We start from the raw sequence: 4,768 nt of genomic DNA on the forward strand, positions 1-4,768 counted from the left end.
CGCTTGAAAAGAAAAATTAATTATTTTTTACCAAGCCCTGCACCAGCCCAGGACTTTGTCCCAGACGCCTGGTGGGGGAGCAGAGGGAGGTCCAAGTGTACCTGTGTTCCGTGCCCTGAACTGGGCCCTCCCCCACCTCCATGGGTGTGACACAGGCCAGCCCAGCCCTTCAGGTGTGGATGTGACACGGTGGTCCTCTCCTTGCCCTTCCAAGCCTCTCTCTGGCTAACTCTTCTTCCGTCTGTTCTGGTGTCCCCGTCTGCCTCTCCTGGCCTTTTCCATGTCTCAGAAATTTCAGGCCACCGTGAGGTATGAGCAGAGCCCCTCTGAGTGACTTCGTTAAAGTCTTTGGCACCTGAAGGAATCAGATGGAGGCTACAGGTAGTTTATACCTAGCTCACAGGCAGAAAAACAGACCTGGGAAGGCCTCGCCTCTCAGCACTGGGTGCTCAGTGTTCTTCAGGCAGGTGACACGTGGGGACACTCATTCCACCCAGCCCTTGTCCTAATCCTGCAGCCCCATAGCCGCTCCGTATCTGACTCCTTGCCCACTGGAATGTGGGTTCTTGGCATGAAACCAGCCAGTGCCACTCAGGCTCAGGGTCTGCATATGCTGTTACAGAGGCAGGGTTGTGGACAGGATGACCTTCCTCTGTGGTTCTGTGGAGTGAGCTGTGACGGAACCAGGGCTGGGTCACGACACCGAGAGCGAGGACGTGGACAGATGGGGTGGAAGAGGCCATGCAAGACCCTGGAGCCTCACTCCTGCACCCGGAGACCCTGGCTGGAGGCTGCCCTTCTGCCTGAGCCCAGCCTGAGCTGGTTTGTGTCTGGAAGTCCCAGGCTGAGCCTGACGAGGTGTAATGATTCACGTGGCTGCTGCCTCTCAGCACATTCCAGCAGTAGCCCCCAGCGCCTGGCACGTGAGGTGGCTGGCCCCAGACCAACCCCAGCAGCTGGGGCACGTTCCTGGGGCCCCCATCCTCAGGGGAGACCCTTCCCCAGGTCTTCCAGGCTCCTGGGGAGGACACCACAATTTACAGTTTCCAGAGCACTTTCTAGTTCACAGGCTGGAGAGGGAGGTAGAGAGCTTGTCCATACCTGGCCTCCGGGTGGGAGAAATGAGGCTGAGGGGGTAGACCAGGATGGCTAGGGGCCTGGAGTGAGACGATGACAAATTAGTGTTTTTGGGGCTCCTGCCCCCCGGTGCTGGGCTGCTCCTAGGAGCGCAGCACCAAGGGGGATCCCTGGGTGCACAATGGGGACCAGATTTCAGCTTTGCAGGTCAGTTTTCCTCTGCCCTCTGTCAAGCTTGCTGCTGCCTGACTCTCCACTCACGGAGCCTCTCCCTCCTCTGAGCCCCACACGCCCCTCTGCTCTTCCTGCTGTTCCCACTCTCTCTGGCCAGGGGAGTGGGAGGCTGGGGCCTGTTCTGCCCTGACCTGTGGGTCCCCTTCCTGCCTTGGTTTCCTGATCTGTCATTCACAGGCCAGTTCAAGGCTTGAAGGGGCTCCACAAAGTGTGCAGGCACTCAGGGCTTGGCATCTATGAATCTGAAAACCTGAAGACCTCTCTCCCTTTGGGGGCCGCCTGTGCAGGCCTGGCTGTGCTCCTCCAGTGAGCCCCAGTCCAGGGCTCTGAGGGGCGAGTCTGGCCCTCAGCTCCGGGGACAGGAAGTTGTATTTTGGTCCTGGGTCCTTGGGAAGGAGGCAAGGGAGAATGGCAGCTCAGACCCAGTCATGTTTACTCGGGCCCGGCCCCCTCTGAGCTCAACAGGCCCATTCATCGGGAGCCCCATAAACCCTTTGGGGCTCCCTGAGGTTCAGAGCGCCGGGACGCCAGGACTGGCTACTGCCCCCGGACCTGCTGGGGGCCATGGGCAGCAGGTGGGGCGTGGGTGAGGCAGGCCTGGGGGTGGCCTTGGACAAGCCTCAGTTTCCTGACCTGTACGCTGGAGTAATGGTTCCTGCCCATGAGTGTTGCAGAGCAGTTGAGAAAATCGAGGGGGCTTTGGAGGCTGTGTCCCATCACGCCAGGCTTCTGAGAGCATGTCCTCAAAGCCCATGGCCTTCAAGGCAAACCTGAGACCCCACACCTGGCCTTGGGGTGGGCGTGGGTGCACATCCTACAGCGGTGGAGGGGGACCCTTGTTCTCTCCAGCACACAGGTCCTCATCTGTTCAACAGAGGGTCTCCATCAGAAGTGGAAGCGTGAGGATTGGTTGGGGCGTTAAGGAATGAGGCTCCAGGGTCCGTCCACCCCCAGGTGAGGACGGGGATAGCTCATGCCTCACACTGTCTTCAGGCTTCCAACTCCGCTTTAGTCGGATGGGGTCAAATATTGTCCCCTGGTCCCTTGAAATGGAAGGGAGGCAGCAGCAGTATTTGTTAGGTGGGAAGAACTGTGGCTTGGGGGTCTAAATTCCACCCAGCTGCCGTGTGACCTTGGAATAGTCCCTTCCTCACTCCAGGCTTACCAGCTCTCACCCCCTCCTCACCCCTGCCATCATTGGCTGGGGTTAAGCCCTTAGGCTTCCCATGCTGGGCATCTGGGTGGGGACCTGGTGATGGAAAGGGCAGGGTAGGAGCAAGCCCTCCCACCCCAGATGCCTTTCAACAGCGTCCTCACATGCCTGGGCAACCTGGCCAAACTTCTGGGACCCTGGTGGGGGAGGCGGGACTAGAATGGAGTCTCCTTTCCCAGACGCCTTCCGGGTGGGGTGTGACTTCCCACTCCAGTGGTTGTAAAATCCCCTGAAGCTTGGTGGGTCCCTGGAGAGGGGGGGTGTCTGTGCCTCGGAATACCCCCCTCCCAGGCGTGTTTGACACGTGTTTCCGCCTCTCCCAGCATGGGCTCCCGCTGCTGCTATTTATAACTTTTAAGAGCTCCTGCCGACTGCAAAGTTTTCTTAAACTCAAAATATCACCGAGGTCCTGGGCACGCGTTCCAGAGGCCGGCTGGGCCCTGCGGTTTGAAGGGACAGGGGGCCAGGAAGGAAGACACAGAAAGAAGGGGATTAGCTCAGACACGGGGTCCTGGCTGGGGGTTATGGTGGGGAGATCTAGGGTCGGGGACCCCTAGGTCTTGATACTGGGCCCTGCTTGGACTGGAAGGGTGCTCTCTGTGGGTGGTCCTTGGTCAGGCTGGGCCATTTGAGGACGGCGGGGCCATCTCTCTGGGCCTCAGTTTCCTCTCCTGCCTTGGAGAACACTAGCCGGGTGAAGCAATGAGCTGGCAATGACACTGGGAACATCTTGGGCTGGGACCAGACTGTGTCTGTCTGGCCATCCAGCACCCGGCACAGAGCCTGGCCCAGAGGCGCCGTGGACGTTGGCTGAACTGGCCAGAAAGAGGAAGCACTTGGGGAAGTTTATAAAACCGTGTGTGGGAGAGCGATGTCCAGAGAGGGGCAATGGCGTGCCAGAGGTCATCAAGCTCATTCAGACCAAGTACCCAGGTCTTCCCAACACCCAGGACCCCGCTGGCTGTGGGAGAGGCTGAAGGGTCCTGACTGGGGACCAGTGGGTCCCCACCTCAGAGGAGATTCCAGAGATAACAGGAGAGTGACTGTGCACACATCAGAAACTTCCCCAGAGCTGGAAGGGCTCCAGCAGCTGCTTGGACCCAGGGAGGGCTGCTCAAAGTCACATACGGAGCCCCTGCCTGCTCCGGCCCACTGCTCTATCTCTGGGGCACCTCTACCTCTTCTGGAGTGAACGAAAAGCTCCAGCCTCACTTCCCAGGTGGAAAGCAGAGGTCCTGGCCCCCCACTGCACCCCTTTCCTTCCCGCCTTCCTGAGCCGTATCGGGGATTCAGAGGCAGGGAGCAGGCATGCTGACCCCTGGGCCGTCCAGCATGTCCTGTCCCCGCTCGAAACCCCAGGAACCATTCCTGGCCTAGTGAGCTGAGCTGGGCCCCACGTGGAGGGAAGCCCTGCCTCTCCCACTCAGTGCTCCACACCGCTGTTCTGATTCAAGCATAACCACACGGGGCTATTGAGGGGCCCAGGGGGATAAGGGAGTGATGACCTAGCAAAGAAAGAAGTTGGAGGAGAGAGAAAGGAATTGTTCTGTAAGCTCAGCCCTGATGGGGCCACTCCTCTGCTCAAATGCCTTCCTGTGGCCTCCTGGATCAGATCACTCAGTCCCCAACGCTTGAGAGCTTACTGTGTGTTCGGCTGGGCCCCCAGATGTGGAGGCTTTGCTTTGCTTCCAGGAGCTACTTCCCTGTTAGCCCCCCTGGACTGGGGTTCCCGTTGCCTGAACCCTCAGTGAGCTCTCACCTTGGCCCCTGCTTCTTCCAGTCTGACTTACCCTCCCTTCTCGGCTGGGAGGCTCTCCTATGCTCTTCTAATGTCCCTTCTTCTCCGAGGTCTTCCTGAATCTGCCCCCGCCCCCCCACTCCCCAGCAGAATGGGACCTCACTCTCCTGATTCTTGCCATATCCTAAGAGACAGTGAGCCCATGAGGGCAGGGACTGGGTCATCTCTGTCCTGCTGCGTCCTCCGTGGTAGAAAAAAACCATCATCTTGTCCTGTATCTCTGCAGGAAGGGGTTTAGTGGCTGGAGCTTTAGACTTTGAACACTGTGCTCCTTCTTGTCCCCTCTCATCTCTCATCTGCTATGGGGAAGGCCTTCCCTTCCTGATCCTCAGTTTCCCCACGGGGAGGAAGGGAATCCCAGGATCTCAGAGGGGTCCTCCTCTGGCCCCTGGACAAGTCCCTGTCATGCAGTGTTGGAAAGTTCTCCTCCAGGGAGCCTTATGAAA

Source organism: Puma concolor, chromosome A2 (assembly GCF_028749965.1).
Source record: "Puma concolor isolate L17-30 chromosome A2, mPumCon1.1.hap2, whole genome shotgun sequence".
Classification (NCBI taxonomy): Eukaryota; Metazoa; Chordata; class Mammalia; order Carnivora; family Felidae; genus Puma; species Puma concolor.